This window comes from Somniosus microcephalus, chromosome 1 (genome assembly GCF_052327205.1).
Source record: "Somniosus microcephalus isolate GS21.2 chromosome 1, FLI_Smic_1.0, whole genome shotgun sequence".
Lineage (NCBI taxonomy): Eukaryota > Metazoa > Chordata > Chondrichthyes > Squaliformes > Somniosidae > Somniosus > Somniosus microcephalus.
The window spans coordinates 109,273,418-109,293,000 of NC_140987.1; the positions used below are offsets into that span (position 1 = coordinate 109,273,418).

A 19,583-nucleotide genomic window follows, 5' to 3' on the forward strand; every position below is an offset into this window, starting at 1 on the left:
TCCAGAACTGAATCCTGTGGGACACCACTACCCATTTCCAACCACTCTGAAGGACTTCCCTTAACTGCTACTCTGTTTTCTCCCTTCTAACCAATTTTTAATCCAGTTTGCTATCCTCCCCATAATTCCATGTCCCTTAATCTTCTCTAGTGGTCCCCTCTGTCAAATGCTTTTCTAAAGTCCATGTACACTACATCCACTGTGTTTCCTCCATCTAAGGAGGAACTTAATGAAATAGAGGAAGGTGGAGAGGCAGAGGGGTTTAGAAGAGAATTCCAGAGGGTGGGTTCTAGGCGGCTGAATGCATGGCTGCCAATAGTGGGGCAAAGGGAGAGGAGCTGCCCAGTTGGTGGGAATCAGAAGAACAGAAAATATTGAGGGGAGGTTGTAGCGCTGGAAGAGGTTACAGAGATAGAGAGGGGCAAGGCCATGGAGGGATTTAAATGTGGATGAGATTTTTTAATTTGAGGCATTGTGAGGCCAGTGAAGTTCAGCGAGGTTAAGGGTGTTGGGTGAGTGGATCTTGGTGCGGGATAGGATAATGGCAATAGAGTTTTGGATGAGCTGAAGCTCACAGAAGATGGAGGATGGGAAGCTGGCACGGAGAGCATTGGAAAGTTCAGTCTGGAGATGATAAAGGCATAAATGAGAGTTTCAGTGGCAGATGGGCTGAGTTGGATAATGTTAGGGAGGTGGAAGTTGGTAATCTTTGTGACGGAGAGGATATGGGGTCAGAAGCTCAACTTGGGGTTGAATAGGATGCCGAGGTTGTGAATAGGCTGGTTCAGCCTGAGGCAGTAGCTGGGGAGGGGGAATGGAATTGATGCCAAGGCTAGCAAATTTTTAGCTGGAGGTATTTAGGGATCATCCAAGATTGGAATATTGGACAAACAGTCACAGCCCAGAAACATAGGGATTGAGAAAGGTAGAACTGGGTGTCATCAGCAGGTGGAAGCTGACCTCGCTTATCTCGATGATGTCACCAAGGAGTACCTTGTAAATGAGGACAAGGAGGGGGCCACAGATGGGGGAACTCCTGAGGCAATGTTGGGAAGAGAAGTCATTGGTAGGGATGATCTGGCTATGCTCAAATAGGCAAAAGTGGAATCAAGTTGAGGCAGTCCTATACCGCTGGGCAACTGAGGATTGGAGGAGTGTAGTCGACCATGTCAAAAGCTGCAGTGAAGTTGAGGAGGGTCATAAACAGATAAAATATATAATATAGCTACAAATGAAAAACTGGAATAAAAGAAAAAGAAATACTTGCATTTATATAGTGCCTTTCTCTCTCCTCGGGTACTGTTCCCCCCCCCCCCCCCGCTCAAATCTGCCGTCATCACCCCTCTCCTCAAAAAAAACAACCCTTGACCCCTCCGTCCTTGCAAACTACCACCCCATCTCCAACCTCCCTTTCCTCTCCAAAGTCCTTGAACGTGTTGTCGCCTCCCAAATCAGTGCCCATCTTTCTCGCAATTCCCTGTTTGACTCGCACCAATCAGGTTTCCACCCTTGCCACAGTACCGAAACAGCTCTCATCAATGTCACAAATTACATCTTTGGTGACTGTGACAAAGGTAAACTACCCATCCTCGTCCTTCTTGACTTGTCTGCAGCCTTTGACACTGTTGACGACTCCATCTTTCTCCAATGCCTCTCCACCGTCGTCCAGCTGGGTGGGACTGCACTCGCCTGGTTCCATTCTTATCTATCTAATCGTAGCCAGAGAATCACTTGTAACGGCTTCTCTTCCCGCTCCCACATCGTTAGCTCTGGTGTCCCCCAAGGATCTCTCCTTGGCCCCCTCCTATTTCTCATCTACATGTTGCCCCTTGGCGACATCATCTGAAAACACAGCGTCAGTTTTCACATGCACACTGACGACACCCACCTCTACCTCACTACCTCTTCTCTCAACCCCTCCACGGTCTCTAATTTGTCAGACTGCTTGTCCGACATCCAGTTCTGGATGAGCAGAAATTTTCTCCAATTAAATATTGGGAAGACCGAAGCCATTGTTTCGGTCCCCGCCACAAACTCCGTTCCCTAGCCACTGACTCCATCCCTCTCGCTAACATCTGTCTGAGGCTGAACCACACTGTTCGCAACCTTGGTGTCATGTTTGACTCTGAAATGAGCTTCTGACCATATATCCGCAGCATAACTAAGACGGCCTATTTCCACCTCCGTAACACCGCCCGTCTCCACCCTTGCCTCAGCTCATCCGTTGCTGAAACCCTCATCCATGCCTTTGTTACCTCTAGACTTGACTATTCCAATGCACTCCTGGCTGGCCTCCCACATTCTACCCTACGTAAACTTGAGATCATCCAAAATTAGGCTGCCCATGTCCTAACTCGCACCAAGTCCCGTTCACCCATCATCCCTGTGCTCATTGACCTACATTGGCTCCCGGTTAAGCAATGCCTCGATTTAAAAATTCTCATCCTTGTTTTCATATCCCTCCATGGCCTCTCCCCTCCCTATCTCTGTAATCTCCTCAGCGCCGCCCCCCCCCCCCCGAGATAGCTGCGCTCCTCTAATTCTGCCCTCTTGAGCATCCCTGATTATAATCGCCAACCATTGGTGGCCATGCCTTCTGTTGCCTAGGCTCTAAGCTCTCCGCCTCACCACCTCTCTTTCCTCCTTTTAAGATGCTGCTTAAAACCTACCTCTTTGACCAAGCTTTTGGTCACCTGCCTTAATTTCTCCTCGTGTGGCTCGGTGTCAAATTTTTTGTCTTTTAATACACCTGTGAAGCATCTTGGAACGTTTTACTACGTTAAAGGTGCTATATAAATACAAGTGGTTGATGTTCACGACCTCAGGATGTCCCCATGTGCTTTGCAGCCAATGAAGTACTTTTGAAGTGTAGTTACTGTTGTAATGTAGGAAACATGGCAGCCAATTTGCACACAGCAAGCTCCCACAAACAGCGATGTGATAATGAGCAGATAATCAGTTTTTGTTTTGTTGAAGAGGGATAAATATTGGCCAGGACACCGGAGATAACTCTCCTGCTGTTCTTTGAAATAGTGCCATAGGATCTTTTATGCCCACCTGAGAGAGCAGACGGGGTTTCAGTTTAACGTCTCATCCGAAAGATGGCACCTCCAACAGTGCAGCACTCCCTCAGCACTGCACTGGAGTGTCGGCCTAGATTTTTGTGCTCAAGTCTCTGGAGTGGAAATAATCTGTTAAACTGTACTTACAATTAGGGATATGAAAAAGTAAAATATGTGTTGCATTTGGAAGACCCAAGACACACATTATATCATTTCATATAGTAGATTTGTTCTGTATTTTAACATGACTTAACAGGTCCTGCTTGGAAGCAGTCAACCTTATACAATGCAATAACGCGTTGGCTTGAATGGTCTAGTTCACTATCTTGTTTAGAGAAATCTGATTTCTGGAGAATCTGAATATTTTGACTTTCTTGAATGTCCAACTATTTGTAGCTGAATTAAAGACTCGCGGTGGGGGGAGAATGACATTTGCCCCCCAGACTAATTTGATTAAAATACTAATTTATTACTAATTACAGGAAACTTTGTGTTATCTGGAGGCGAACCGTCCGGCAAGCTGGAGCCACTGGCAAAAATCAGGAGCCATTTTTAATTCTTTTTGTTTCTTTTTCTTTTTTTGAACAGTCAAGCTCTGCAACGTCTGTAGCTAAGCAACAGCTTCAGCTAGAGACGCTACAGAGACGCTTGCCGACTGTTTCGAGGCTGTTGCTAAGCAACAGGGTTTGTTGATTCATACGGAGATGAAAATCTCTGTATGTTTCAACATTAGCTCTGGAGTGTACGGCAGTTTTGAGGGAACGGCAGCAGCTCGGTCCCGTCAGTGCCGGATAGCACAAAGTTTCCTGTAAGTAGATTTCACATCAATAGTTAAGCTAATGAATGACAAAGATTTGTTTTTATATCATTTATATTGTACTATAGTAATTGCATATACAGTATACAAAAAGGATAATTTATATATATACAGGTAGACTACCCTTTATCCGGACTTCCGAAAACCGAAACCCTCTAAAAACCGAAGGTTTTTTCGTTCAGCGTAAGTCGTGCGCACGACCCCCCGCCGACCCCCCCGCCAGCCCCGACAACCGCGGACCCCCCCGCGGACCCCGACAACCGCCGACCCCCGCCAGCCCCGACAACCGCCGACCCCCCCGCCAGCCCCGACAACCGCCGACCCCGCCAGCCCCGACAACCGCCGACCCCGCCAGCCGCCGACCCCCCCGCGGACCCCGCCAGCCCCGACAACCGCCGACCCCGCCAGCCGCCGACCCCCCCGCGGACCCTGCCAGCCCCGACAACCGCCGACCCCGCCAGCCCCGACAACCGCCGACCCCCCCGCGGACCCCGCCAGCCCCGACAACCGCCGACCCCGCCAGCCGCCGACCCCCCCGCGGACCCCGCCGGCCCCGACAACCGCCGACCCCCCCGCGGACCCCGACAACCGCCGACCCCGCCAGCCGCCGACCCCCCCCCGCCGGCCCCGACAACCGCCGACCCCCCCCGCGGACCCCGCCAGCCCCGACAACCGCCGACCCCCCCCGCGGACCCCGCCAGCCCCGACAACCGCCGACCCCCCCGCGGACCCCGACTGACTTACGCTGAGCGTGAGCGTAAGTCATGCGCACGACCCCCCGCCGACCCCCCCGCGGACCCCCGCCGACCCACCTTCCGAAATCCGAAATTCTCCTTTATCCGAAACTCGGCTGGTCCCGAGGTTTTCGGATAAAGGATAGTCTACCTGTATATACTACAGTGTGTTGTGTTATAAGGCAGTTGTGATGATATCCTAAACCGGAAGAGTGAAACTTTAGCTGTTTATCAACCTAGAGATGTATTTCACTCTTATAAAACATTCCAACCTGTGCTATTTGTACACAATCACAAAGATCGCAACGGTAAGCACACATGCGAGGATGCCATTTGGCCCATCTAGCTCATCCTTCAATAGAAAGCAATGGTCTCCCCATCACAGTGTCTACCTGCCTTTGAATAATTCCAGAGTTTTTGCCTCTATTACCATACCGGGAGGACAATTATAGGTATTGAACACTTTTGTGTCAAGAAGGGCTTCCTGGCATTAGTACTGAACTTGCATTTTACCCGTTTGTACTTCTGTCCCTTTGTCCCTCAGCAATAGTTTAACTTGAAATAGTGCTCAGGATTAATGTTTGCTGTTCCACTTAGTATTTTCAAAACTTCTGTAATGCCCACTCACATTGGCCCCCTTTCAAAGCTGGAGTTGAAATGTTTCTAATCTTTCTTCATAACTTAGACCTCTGACACAAGGAATCAAACTTTTGGGCCTTCTCTCTACCACTTCCAGAGCTCGGGTGTTTCACTTGTGCCTTAGTGGCCAGAGCTGAATGCAGTTTTCAAGGAGTGGCCTGACCAGAGCATTATGGCCTAGAAATTGGAACCTTTAGTGCAGGCCATTAAGGCCGGTTTTGAAGAAAAAATGGTGGCCGCCTCGCTTCCGTATGGATGACTAACGCTGATGTGTGGGTTGGGATATTTTGGTAAATGATGATCTCCAAAAACTGTGGAACAAACAGCCCACTTAACAGAATGCCAGTTGACTTTTGAATTCACACATCTATTACCAGTACTTTTGGAATTCTTTCAGAATTTCCCTGATATGTTTTAACCTGGCTTTATTTAAAATTGAAATTCTATTGATAGTTTATATCAGAGGAAATACCCTGTCTGCTAACTTGCATACATAACAGCAGAACAGTGTGCTGCGTTTGAAATGCTGGGCTGAACATCCTTTGATATTTTTTTAACTTAATTTTTTTGTGTCATTTAACTTGCGTAATATATTAATACTATTTTTAATATTTGTAGAACTATTTTAACTCTCTCAATAGTTTAATGGCAGTTGCTATAAACAGACACTACAATCCAGGAGCTGTACCTTTAGTAATCGGAACAGAAAATGCTGGAAATACGCAGTTGGTCACTTATAACTTGTTCTGATGAAGGATGCTGTAAGAAAAATGTATTTTTATTAATATTTTTTAATTTTTGGATTTTGTACTGCTGGAAACAGTTTACGTGGGTTTAACACTCAAGATCTCACAAAGTATCCTAGGAACATTAGGAACAGGAGTAGGCCATTCAGCGACTCGAGCCTGCTCTGTCATTCAAACTGTTAATGGCTGATTTACACATCAATTCCATTTACCTGCCTTTGCTCCTTTGATACACTTACTGAACAAAAAAAATATTGATCTCAGTCTTGAAAGCTGCTTTTCAACAGATAAGATCTTCCTCAAGATATAAGGTTGCTTTGGTCTATACAATAATGATCTGAAATATTAATTGGTTAATCAACCGGAGTGAGGAAATGACATGCAGCTGCAAACATCTTATGTTATTGACAAAGGTGGCCCACGTCGATCCACAGATATATTTTTGGGACACTTGCTGTTTAAGGTGATCTTTTCAGATTACCCAGTATGGCACACAGCTAATCAGACTATGAAAAACAACCTAGGGTACTGACTTTTGCAGTTGTTTGAGTCCTTAATTGGGCAGACCCTCTGTGGTAGTCTTTTTTGTCTTTATTCATTCTCAGGATTTGGACTTCTCAGGCAAGGCCAGCATTTATTGCCCATCCCCAGTTGCCCGGTGGAGGTGGGCTGCCGCCTTTAACCACTGGTAGTGGTTTGATACAACTGAGTGGCTTGCTAGGGTACTTCAGAGGACAGTTAAGAGTCAACCATGTTGGTGCGGGACTGGAGTCACATATAGGCCAGACCGGGTAAGGATGGCAGGTTTCCTTCCCTAAAGCACATTAGTGAACCAGTTGGGTTTTTACAACAATCTACAGTCACTCTTTACTGATACCAGTGTGGTAAACCACTGTTTGTATTCCACTGTGTACATGCCTGGACATGCCTCGGCTGACTCCTCCCACAAGTCCTAGTATAAAGGTGACTGCTCCCCAGCCCTTTGTATTTCTGGACCGGTCGACCACTCGAGGCAGACCTTCATTCTTTTGTTAATAAAAGCCTTTACTTACTCTCTTAACTCTCAGTCTTTTATGAGTAATTGATAGCGCATCAATTTTATTAACAAAATTTTTATAATGGAGAAGATCCTCACACCAGCATGCCTGGACTTAGATCATCGGGAGGCGGACTCATCCACCAAGTTTACTCACTGGCTTAAGTGTTTCGAAAAATTCCTGACCGCCTTCGCAGCAATCAAATCGGACGAGGACAAACTGGATGTCCTGACCTCCAAAGTGAACCACCGAGTGTACTCGGTCATCCAAGACGCGACCTCGTACGCGGACGCTATCAAGCTCCTCAAGGACCAGTACACGCGCCCAGTGAACGAAGTGTACGCCAGGCACCTTCTGGGGAGTCGTAAACAACAACCTGGGGAATCGACCGTGGAATACCTTCAGGCAGTGTCTGTGCTTGGCCGGGCCTGTGGTTGTAAGGATGTAAAGGCCGCCGTGTACACAGAGGAACTCATCCGGGACGCTTTTGTAGCGGGCCACAGATCCAATTACACCCGACAGCGACTGTTGGAGCAGAGTGACCTCGACCTCAACAAGGCCTCTGAACTCGCACTATCATTGGATGCAGCCTACCGGGGCATGGATGCCGCCTACTCTGCACCGTGGACGCCGCGGGGAATGACAGCCTGGGACACGGTAGGACCGCCTCATAGCGCCGTCACACCCCAGCAACGGCCCAACTACCGCAGCAGTGTCCCAAGGCCAGAAATGCTACTTCTGTGGCCAGGCAAAACACCCCAGAGCGCGCTGCCCGGCGAAAAACGCGATCTGCTCGGGCTGCGGGAAGAAGGGACACTACGCTAACGTCTGCAGGGCCAAAGCCACCCCGAACCCCAGCAGCGCCGCGTGTGGGCCATGCGGGCCGCCATCTTGGGCCTCCCCGGCCATGTGCGAACCACCGGTACAGCAGCCATTTTGGACGCCTCCAGCCACATGGGGACCATGGACGCCGCCATCTTGGACGACAGCCGGAACGCAGCAGGCCCCCAACACCGCCTCATCTGATACCCGCAGCGACACACCGACCCCTACGCTGGCATCCGTTACACCTGGACCAAGCGAGACCGCACCAGCTGGCCAGCTCCACAATGGACATTAAGGTAAATGGCCACGATACAATCTGCCTTTTTGACTCTGGGAGCACGGAGAGCTTCATCCACCCCGACACGGTGCGGCGTTGCTCTCTCCCAGTCCTGCCTGCGCACTAGCGGATTTCTATGGCCTCCGAGTCCCAGTCGGCGGACATCGGCGGCTACTGCGTAGTGACACTCGTAGTAGACGGGACCGTGTACGATCATTTTAAACTTCTGGTCCTGCCCGACCTCTGCGCTGCCGTCCTGCTGGGGTTAGATTTTCAGTGCCACCTTAAAAGTGTTACGATGGCGTACGGTGGACCCCTACCCCCACTCACAGTCCGCAGCCAGCAGCTCCCAAATTGCCCGCCGCGCACCAGGTGCAACCTCTCCACACTCAGAGTCACCTCCCCCCACTGTTTGCTAACCTCACCCCCGACTGTAAGCCCATCGCCACAAAGAGCAGGCGATACAGTGCCGGGGACAGGGTTTTCATTAAAACCGAAGTGGAGCGGCTCCTGAAGGAAGGGATTATTGAGGGCAGCACCAGCCCCTGGCGAGCCCAGGTTGTGGTCGTTAAGACCGGCGAGAAGCAGCGCCTGGTCATCGACTACAGCCAGACAATAAATCGCTACACCCTGCTGGACGCCTACCCACTCCCCCGCATAGCTGATATGGTCAACCAGATCGCGCAGTACCGCGTCTTCTCGACCATTGACCTGAAATCAGCGTACAACCAGCTCCCTATCCGCCCTGAGGACCGCCAGTATACTGCCTTTGAGGCAAACGGCCGCCTCTATCACTTCCTTAGGGTTCCCTTTGGCGTCACCAACGGGGTCTCCGTCTTCCAAAGGGAGATGGACCGGATGGTAGATCAAAATGCGTTGCAGGCCACTTTCCCATATCTGGACAATGTGACCATCTGCGGCCGTGACTTGCAGGACCATGACGCAAACCTCGAAAAATTCCTCCGCACCGCCCAACTCCTGAACCTGACACATAACAAGGAGAAGTGCATATTCCGCACAAACCGCCTCGCCATCCTTGGCTGTGTTGTGGAACACGGAGTCATCGGCCCCGACCCCGACCGGATGCGTCCCCTTATGGAACTCCCACTGCCTCAAGGCCCTGAAGAGGTGCCTAGGGTTTTTCTCCTATTATGCCCAGTGGGTCCCCTACTATGCGGACAAGGCCCATCCGCTGATCAAGTCCACCTCTTTTCCCTTGACGGCAGAGGCCCGCTTAGCCTTCCACCGTATCAAGGAAGACATTGCCAAAGCCACCATGCACGCAGTGGACGAATCCATCCCCTTCCAGGTGGAAAGCGACGCGTCCGACTTTGCCCTGGCCGCTACCCTCAATCAGGCGGGGAGACCCGTGGCCTTCTTTTCACAAACCCTCCAAGGCCCGGAGACCAGACACTCCGCTGTTGAGAAGGAGGCCCAGGCGATTGTGGAGGCTGTGCGTCATTGGAGGCACTACCTGGCCGGAAAACGATTTACCCTGCTCACTGACCAACGTTCAGTTGCTTTCATGTTTAACAACAAGCAGAGGGGCAAAATCAAAAATGACAAGATCTTGAGGTGGAGAATCGAACTTTCCACCTACAATTACGAGATCTTGTACCGGCCCGGGAAGCTCAATGAACCCCCGGATGCGCTATCGCGTGGCACCTGCGCCAGCGCGCAGATCGATAGACTGCGGGCCATCCACAATGACCTCTGCCACCCGGGGGTCACCAGGTTCTTCCACTTCATCAAGGCCCGCAACCTGCCTTACTCTATTGAGGAGGTCAGGACCATGACCAGGAACTGCCAAGTCTGCGCTGAGTGCAAACCGCACTTTTATAGACCAGACAGGGCCCACCTGATAAAAGCCACTCGCCCCTTCGAGCGCCTGAGCGTTGATTTTAAAGGGCCTCTCCCCTCCTCCGACCGCAATGTGTACTTCCTCAATATTATTGATGAGTACTCCCGTTTCCCGTTCGCCATCCCCTGCCCGGACATGACCAGTGCCACGGTCATTAAATGTCTGAACGACCTCTTCACCCTGTTCGGTTTCCCCAGCTATATCCATAGCGACCGGGGCTCATCGTTTATGAGCGACGAACTCCGTCAGTACCTGCTAACTAGGGGTATTGCCACAAGCAGGACCACCAGTTACAACCCCCGGGGGAACGGACAGGTGGAAAGAGAAAATGCGACAGTTTGGAAGGCCGCCCTGCTAGCCTTAAAGTCTAGGGGCCTTCCAACCTCCCGCTGGCAGGATGTGCTCCCCGATGCGCTCCACTCTATTCGGTCACTGCTCTGCACTGCCACTAACGCCACCCCTCATGAGAAAATGTTTGTCTTCCCAAGGAAGTCCACATCGGGGACATCGCTACCCGCCATGGCTGACGTCCCCAGGGCCGGTCCTACTGAGAAGGCACGTGAGGACCCATATAATGGACCCCCTGGTCGAGAGGGTCGACCTCCTCCACGCCAACCCCTAGTATACTTACATTGCATACCCGGACGGGCGGGAGGACACAGTCTCCATAAGAGACCTTGCACCCTCGGGGGCCGCAGTAACCCACTACTCACTACCACCCCCCCCCCCCCCCCCACGATCCGATATCCAGCCCCAGCAGACGGCAGGCCTGGGCCCCGCGACCCGCTCGACATCTACGAGGACGACACGCCTGTGCCACAGCCCACGCAGGACTCGACGCCGGAAGCTCCACTACCCCTGCCGTCGCCACGCCGATCACAGCGGCAGACAAGACCTCCGGAGAGACTCCAATACACTAACTTTTAATACACTTCACCCCGCCGGACTCAATTTTAAACAAGGGGTGAATGTGGTAAACCACTGTTTGTATTCCACTGTGTACATGCCTGGACATGCCTCGGCTGACTCCTCCCACAAGTCCTAGTATAAAGGTGACTGCTCCCCAGCCCTTTGTATTTCTGGACCGGTCGACCACTCGAGGCAGACCTTCATTCTTTTGTTAATAAAAGCCTTTAGTTACACTCTTAACTCTCAGTCTTTTATGAGTAATTGATAGCGCATCAACCAGCTTTTAAAATTTACTGATTTAAAATTTTTTTTTAATTCAAATTCTCATGGTGGGATTTGAACACTCATTCTCTGGATTACTAGTCCAGTAAATTAACCACTACACAATTCATACTTTACATATCTTATCTATATATATAAGCCGGTATGTCTGTCTCTCTGTCTGTCTCTCTGTCTGTCTCTCTGTCCGGCTATACAATCAAAAGTTATAGAGCGTACCTACACGTATTTTTGTCAGACAAAAATTGTTTGGACAGTATACAAAAAAAGTTCAAAAATCCACTCATTAGCGGTTGACCAATCCTACCTCTCATTAGCGTTGAGTGACGTGCTGCTTGACCAATCCTACAGTTCACTCACCTGATGGTTGACCAATCAGTGCGTCACGGGTGGGTCCTAATCCTCCAGCCTCCCGAAACTTCGCCGCCATTTTTTCCATCCCCACAGGGGCAGCACCAGCCAAACAGACCCCCACATTGCCACTCCGGGAGCTTCAGGTGAGTTTCCACACAGCAGGCGGGTCATCGGCAGCGGCCGACCGTCAACCGCGCCACCCGCGGGGGAGCTCGGCTTGGGTTCGTCTCGCCCCGACAGCCCGGCCGGGCCTCAAGCGCTAGGCCCCAGACACGCAACGAGCGCGCCAACTGCAGCTGCCGGCCGTCAACCGAGCGATCCCCTGGGGAGCTGAACGAGAGGAGACCGACACGGGCAGGGACACCGCACAGCCCAAAATTGCTCTGGCAACGCCGGGCACCCCCTGCTAGTTATTATATCTATATATAAAAGCGGTACTTCTGTCCTCCTGTCTGTCTGTATGTCTGTCCGGCTATACACTCTCAAGTTACAGAGCGTACCTACACGCGCGTTACATCAAAAGAAAGCTTACGATTCCGGAACGGTCATAAGCGCATTTACGTTTTGGTGAGACAAAAATTGCGCCCGCGGTATCCAAAAAACGTTCAAAATTCCGCTCATTATCCGCTCATTGGTCGACCTCGACATCACTCGATGCTAATGGTACGGTCGAGCGACCCGACGGTCGACCAATCGCTGCGTCGCGGGTGCGGGCCCTCCTAGAGTCGAGTGACAGGACGATTGACCAATCCTACACTTTAGTGACCTGACGGTTGACCAATCGGTGCGTGTGTGGGCGGGCCTAATCGTTCTGAACTGAGGTGAGTGGCCGCCATCTTGATTCCAAACTCTCCATTTCTTTTTCCCGCTTTCTACGTCTTTATTTTCAAATGTACATTTCCAGCAAAAAAAAAATTTCTTTTATTAAATTGTTTTAAAAAAAAAAGTTAATTCATTTGTAAATATTTTCTCTAACCTGATTCTTTTTCCCCTACCTTTCCCCGTTTTTGTAAGGCCTCGAAGCCTGGGCCTCTCCTGCCCAGCCACGCCCGAGCTAGGTAATTATCCCACGGCTTGTGGCAAGCTCCTCCCCCCACCGCCCCCCCCCAGTCTCCCCCGTCACGTTACCCAGGGCGACGGCGTCGGCCGTGAGGGACACGTGACAGGCACAGGGTGTGCGCGCAGCAGGCGACACACACAAGCCCGAGGCATAAAGCGCGGGAAGCCAGCAGGTGAGATGCGGCGTCTCTCTCTCTTCCCCGCTTGGCGGTCTTGAAGCCGGCTTGAGCGGGACTCGGGAGAGCGGGGGGCGGGGCGCGGGAGGGCGGGGCTCGGGCTGACCGGGGCGCTGCGCTCGGATGGGCCATGTCAGTGCGTGGGGCGGCACGGAGCTTCGCGGAGCCATCGCCGGCAGAGGGCCTGCTGGCTCCCCGTCAGTGCGTGGGGTGGCACGGAGCTTCGCAGAGCCTCGCGGAGCCATCGCCGGCAGAAGGGAAAGGGTCTGCTGGCTCCCCCCTCCCTTTCTCCCTTTCTCCCTCCCTCCCTTTCTCTCCTCCTCCCTCCCTCCCTTTCTCTCCTCCTCCCTCCCTCCCTTTCTCTCCTCCTCCCTCCCTCCCTTTCTCTCCTCCTCCCTCCCTCCCTTTCTCTCCTCCCTCCCTCCCTCCCTTTCTCCCCTCCCTCCCTCCCTTTCTCCCCTTCCCCCCCATCACCCCTCCCACCCCCCCACCTCCCCATCCCCCCCCACAACCCCCTCCCCCTTCCCACACCCCACTGCCCATTCCCCCCTCCTTCCCCTCCCCTTCCCCTCCCCTTCCCTCCCCTCCCTTCCCTCCCCCCTCCACTTCCCCCTCTTCCCCTCCCCCCGCTTCCCCTCCCCCCTCCTCCCTCTTCCCCCCCCCGCCCCACCCTCCCTCCCCCTTCACCCTTCCCCCCCCTTCACCTTCCCTACCCACCTTCACCCTCCCCCCCTTCACCCCCCCCCCCCGCCACGTCAGTGCGTGGGGTGGCACGGAGCTTCGCGGAGCCATCGCCGGCAGAGGGGAAAGGGTCTGCTGGCTCCCCCCCTCCCTTGCTCCCCCCCTCTCTCCCCTCCCTCCCTCCCTTTCTCCCCTTCCCCCCCCTTCCCACCCCATCACCCCTCCCACCCCCCCCACACCCCCCTCTCCATCCCCCCCCACACCCCCCTCCCCACATCCCCTTCCGCCCCTCCCTTCCCCTTCCCCTCCCCGCGCTTCCCCCCTTCCCCCCTTCACCTTTCCCCCCGCTCCCCCCCTTCCTCCCCCCTTCCCCCCTCCCTTCCCCCTCCCCTCCCCCTCCTCCTTCCCCCCTCCACTTCCTCCCACTTCCCTTCCTCCCCTCCCTCTTCCCCCTTCCCCCCCGTCGCTCTCTCTCTTCCACCCCAGTCGCGCGCTCTCTTCCCCCGGTCGCGCTCTCTCTTCCCCCCGGTCGCTGTCTCTCTTCCCCCCGGTCGCTGTCTCTCTTCCCCCCCGGTCGCTGTCTCTCTTCCCCCCGGTCGCTGTCTCTCTTCCCCCCGGTCGCTGTCTCTCTTCCCCCCGGTCGCTGTCTCTCTTCCCCCCGGTCGCTGTCTCTCTTCCCCCCCGGTCGCTGTCTCTCTTCCCCCCGGTCGCTGTCTCTCTTCCCCCCCGTCGCTGTCTCTCTTCCCCCCGGTCGCTCTCTCTCTTCCCCCCGGTCGCTCTCTCTCTTCCCCCCGGTCGCTCTCTCTCTTCCCCCCGGTCGCTCTCTCTCTTCCCCCCCGGTCGCGCTCTCTCTTCCCCCCGTCGCTCTCTCTCTTCCCCCCAGTCGCTCTCTCTCTTCCCCCCCAGTCGCTCTCTCTCTTCCCCCCCAGTCGCTCTCTCTCTTCCCCCCAGTCGCTCTCTCTCTTCCCCCCAAGTCGCTCTCTCTCTTCCCCCCCAGTCGCTCTCTCTCTTCCCCCCCAGTCGCTCTCTCTCTTCCCCCCCAGTCGCTCTCTCTCTTCCCCCCAGTCGCTCTCTCTCTTCCCCCCAGTCGCTCTCTCTCTTCCCCCCCAGTCGCTCTCTCTCTTCCCCCCCAGTCGCTCTCTCTCTTCCCCCCAGTCGCTCTCTCTCTTCCCCCCCAGTCGCTCTCTCTCTTCCCCCCCCCAGTCGCTCTCTCTCTTCCCCCCCCCAGTCGCTCTCTCTCTTCCCCCCCAGTCGCTCTCTCTCTTCCCCCCCAGTCGCTCTCTCTCTTCCCCCCCCCCCAGTCGCTCTCTCTCTTCCCCCCCCCAGTCGCTCTCTCTCTTCCCCCCCCCAGTCGCTCTCTCTCTTCCCCCCCCAGTCGCTCTCTCCCCCCCCCCAGTCGCTCTCTCTCTTCCCCCCCCCAGTCGCTCTCTCTCTTCCCCCCCCAGTCGCTCTCTCTCCCCCCCCAGTCGCTCTCTCTCTTCCCCCCCCCAGTCGCTCTCTCTCTTCCCCCCCCAGTCGCTCTCTCTCTTCCCCCCCAGTCGCTCTCTCTCTTCCCCCCCCAGTCGCTCTCTCTCTTCCCCCCCCAGTCGCTCTCTCTCTTCCCCCCCAGTCGCTCTCTCTCTTCCCCCCCCAGTCGCTCTCTCTCTTCCCCCCCAGTCGCTCTCTCTCTTCCCCCCCCCCAGTCGCTCTCTCTCTTTCCCCCCCCCAGTCGCTCTCTCTCTTCCCCCCCAGTCGCTCTCTCTCTTCCCCCCCAGTCGCTCTCTCTCTTCCCCCCCAGTCGCTCTCTCTCTTCCCCCCCAGTCGCTCTCTCTCTTCCCCCCCAGTCGCTCTCTCTCTTCCCCCCCAGTCGCTCTCTCTCTTCCCCCCCAGTCGCTCTCTCTCTTCCCCCCCAGTCGCTCTCTCTCTTCCCCCCCAGTCGCTCTCTCTCTTCCCCCCCAGTCGCTCTCTCTCTTCCCCCCCAGTCGCTCTCTCTCTTCCCCCCCAGTCGCTCTCTCTCTTCCCCCCCAGTCGCTCTCTCTCTTCCCCCCCAGTCGCTCTCTCTCTTCCCCCCCAGTCGCTCTCTCTCTTCCCCCCCAGTCGCTCTCTCTCTTCCCCCCCCAGTCGCTCTCTCTCTTCCCCCCCAGTCGCTCTCTCTCTTCCCCCCCAGTCGCTCTCTCTCTTCCCCCCCAGTCGCTCTCTCTCTTCCCCCCCAGTCGCTCTCTCTCTTCCCCCCCAGTCGCTCTCTCTCTTCCCCCCCAGTCGCTCTCTCTCTTCCCCCCCAGTCGCTCTCTCTCTTCCCCCCCAGTCGCTCTCTCTCTTCCCCCCCCAGTCGCTCTCTCTCTTCCCCCCCAGTCGCTCTCTCTCTCCCCCCCCAGTCGCTCTCTCTCTTCCCCCCCAGTCGCTCTCTCTCTTCCCCCCCAGTCGCTCTCTCTCTTCCCCCCCAGTCGCTCTCTCTCTTCCCCCCCAGTCGCTCTCTCTCTTCCCCCCCAGTCGCTCTCTCTCTTCCCCCCCAGTCGCTCTCTCTCTTCCCCCCCAGTCGCTCTCTCTCTTCCCCCCCAGTCGCTCTCTCTCTTCCCCCCCAGTCGCTCTCTCTCTTCCCCCCCAGTCGCTCTCTCTCTTCCCCCCCAGTCGCTCTCTCTCTTCCCCCCCAGTCGCTCTCTCTCTTCCCCCCCAGTCGCTCTCTCTCTTCCCCCCCAGTCGCTCTCTCTCTTCCCCCCCAGTCGCTCTCTCTCTTCCCCCCCAGTCGCTCTCTCTCTTCCCCCCCAGTCGCTCTCTCTCTTCCCCCCCAGTCGCTCTCTCTCTTCCCCCCCAGTCGCTCTCTCTCTTCCCCCCCAGTCGCTCTCTCTCTTCCCCCCCAGTCGCTCTCTCTCTTCCCCCCCAGTCGCTCTCTCTCTTCCCCCCCAGTCGCTCTCTCTCTTCCCCCCCAGTCGCTCTCTCTCTTCCCCCCCAGTCGCTCTCTCTCTTCCCCCCCAGTCGCTCTCTCTCTTCCCCCCCAGTCGCTCTCTCTCTTCCCCCCCAGTCGCTCTCTCTCTTCCCCCCCAGTCGCTCTCTCTCTTCCCCCCCAGTCGCTCTCTCTCTTCCCCCCCAGTCGCTCTCTCTCTTCCCCCCCAGTCGCTCTCTCTCTTCCCCCCCCAGTCGCTCTCTCTCTTCCCCCCCCAGTCGCTCTCTCTCTTCCCCCCCCCAGTCGCTCTCTCTCTTCCCCCCCCAGTCGCTCTCTCTCTTCCCCCCCCAGTCGCTCTCTCTCTTCCCCCCCAGTCGCTCTCTCTCTCTTCCCCCCCAGTCGCTCTCTCTCTCTTCCCCCCCAGTCGCTCTCTCTCTTCCCCCCCAGTCGCTCTCTCTCTTCCCCCCCAGTCGCTCTCTCTCTTCCCCCCCAGTCGCTCTCTCTCTTCCCCCCCAGTCGCTCTCTCTCTTCCCCCCCAGTCGCTCTCTCTCTTCCCCCCCAGTCGCTCTCTCTCTTCCCCCCCAGTCGCTCTCTCTCTTCCCCCCCAGTCGCTCTCTCTCTTCCCCCCCAGTCGCTCTCTCTCTTCCCCCCCAGTCGCTCTCTCTCTTCCCCCCCAGTCGCTCTCTCTCTTCCCCCCCAGTCGCTCTCTCTCTTCCCCCCCAGTCGCTCTCTCTCTTCCCCCCCAGTCGCTCTCTCTCTTCCCCCCCAGTCGCTCTCTCTCTTCCCCCCCAGTCGCTCTCTCTCTTCCCCCCCAGTCGCTCTCTCTCTTCCCCCCCAGTCGCTCTCTCTCTTCCCCCCCAGTCGCTCTCTCTCTTCCCCCCCAGTCGCTCTCTCTCTTCCCCCCCAGTCGCTCTCTCTCTTCCCCCCCAGTCGCTCTCTCTCTTCCCCCCCAGTCGCTCTCTCTCTTCCCCCCCAGTCGCTCTCTCTCTTCCCCCCCAGTCGCTCTCTCTCTTCCCCCCCAGTCGCTCTCTCTCTTCCCCCCCAGTCGCTCTCTCTCTTCCCCCCCAGTCGCTCTCTCTCTTCCCCCCAGTCGCTCTCTCTCTTCCCCCCCAGTCGCTCTCTCTCTTCCCCCCCAGTCGCTCTCTCTCTTCCCCCCCAGTCGCTCTCTCTCTTCCCCCCCAGTCGCTCTCTCTCTTCCCCCCCAGTCGCTCTCTCTCTTCCCCCCCAGTCGCTCTCTCTCTTCCCCCCCAGTCGCTCTCTCTCTTCCCCCCCAGTCGCTCTCTCTCTTCCCCCCCAGTCGCTCTCTCTCTTCCCCCCCAGTCGCTCTCTCTCTTCCCCCCCAGTCGCTCTCTCTCTTCCCCCCCAGTCGCTCTCTCTCTTCCCCCCCCCAGTCGCTCTCTCTCTTCCCCCCCAGTCGCTCTCTCTCTTCCCCCCCAGTCGCTCTCTCTCTTCCCCCCCAGTCGCTCTCTCTCTTCCCCCCCCAGTCGCTCTCTCTCTTCCCCCCCAGTCGCTCTCTCTCTTTCCCCCCCAGTCGCTCTCTCTCTTCCCCCCCCAGTCGCTCTCTCTCTTCCCCCCCCAGTCGCGCTCTCTCTCTTCCCCCCCAGTCGCGCTCTCTCTCTTCCCCCCCAGTCGCGCTCTCTCTTCCCCCCCAGTCGCGCTCTCTCTCTTCCCCCCCAGTCGCGCTCTCTCTCTTCCCCCCCAGTCGCGCTCTCTCTCTTCCCCCCCAGTCGCGCTCTCTCTTCCCCCCCAGTCGCGCTCTCTCTCTTCCCCCCCCAGTCGCGCTCTCTCTCTTCCCCCCCAGTCGCTCTCTCTCTCTTCCCCCCCAGTCGCTCTCTCTCTCTTCCCCCCCAGTCGCGCGCTCTCTCTCTTCCCCCCCCAGTCGCTCTCTCTCTTCCCCCCCAGTCGCTCTCTCTCTCTTCCCCCCCCAGTCGCTCTCTCTCTCTTCCCCCCCAGTCGCTCTCTCTCTTCCCCCCCCCAGTCGCTCTCTCTCTCTTCCCCCCCAGTCGCTCTCTCTCTTCCCCCCCCCGTCGCTCTCTCTCTCTGTTCCCCCGCAGTCGCTCTCTCTCTTCCCCCCCCAGTCGCGCTCTCTCTCTTCCCCCCCAGTCGCGCTCTCTCTTCCCCCCCAGTCGCTCTCTCTCTCTTCCCCCCCAGTCGCGCTCTCTCTCTCTTCCCCCCCCAGTCGCTCTCTCTCTTCCCCCCCAGTCGCTCTCTCTCTCTTCCCCCCCAGTCGCGCGCTCTCTCTCTTCCCCCCAGTCGCTCTCTCTCTTCCCCCCCAGTCGCTCTCTCTCTTCCCCCCCAGTCGCTCTCTCTCTCTTCCCCCCCCAGTCGCTCTCTCTCTTCCCCCCCCAGTCGCTCTCTCTCTCTTCCCCCCCAGTCGCGCTCTCTCTCTCTTCCCCCCCCCAGTCGCTCTCTCTCTCTTCCCCCCCAGTCGCTCTCTCTCTTCCCCCCCCCCCAGTCGCTCTCTCTCTCTGTTCCCCCGCAGTCGCTCTCTCTCTTCCCCCCCAGCCGCTCTCTCTCTTCCCCCCCCCCCCCCGCAGTCGCTCTCTCTCCTCCCCCCCGCCCCCTCTTTCTCCTCCCCCCCCCCCTCTCCAGGGAAGCTGATTGACTCTTGGAAGTAAAGGCAGCTCCTTCCCTCTCTGTGTGTGTCTCTCTCTCTCTCTCTCTCTCTCTTCCAATTCAATTCAATTCAAATCGCTTTATTGGCATGACAAGGTACATCTTATGTTGCCAAAGCATCAGAAAACATTCATGTTTGTTCACAAAAATACAGATCTATCCATACAGTGTATAAACAGATATATCCCTGAGTGTATAAATATATACTTTCATATAATTTATATATACTCTTTTCTTATATTTACTGGTTGTCCCTCTGTTTATGGCAAGCTGTAACATAGTGTGCTGCTAGTGTTATGCAATTTCTCTCTTCCCCTAGTAGGTATGGGAGTTTTTGGTCGTCATTCAAATTTCTGAATTCCGGGCATATTTTTGTGAATTTTGGGTAGAAATTCTCCCTTATGCCCTGATATTTTCTACAAGCTGTGAGGAAGTGCATCTCTGTCTCCACCACTCCCTGACTGCAGTGAGAGCATATCCTGTCCTCTCTTGGTAGCCGGTCTGTCTGTGTCTACCTTTTTCGATCGCCAGGTTATGTTCACTAAGTCTGTACATTGTCAAAGTTTTTCTCAGTTTGCTATCCTTTACCATGGTCAGGTAATCAGCCATGTTGTATTGTCTGTTTAGGGCCAAGTAGCAATTGAGTTTGCT

General features: G+C 55.6%; 1 protein-coding gene across 2 annotated transcripts in view; it reads left to right on the top strand.

Annotated features, from left to right (window-relative positions):
• Positions 1–19,583, top strand: part of LOC147124286 (methylglutaconyl-CoA hydratase, mitochondrial-like) — a 610,977-nt gene that overhangs the window by 196,657 nt on the left and 394,737 nt on the right. The gene's annotated exons all lie outside the window — the stretch shown is intronic.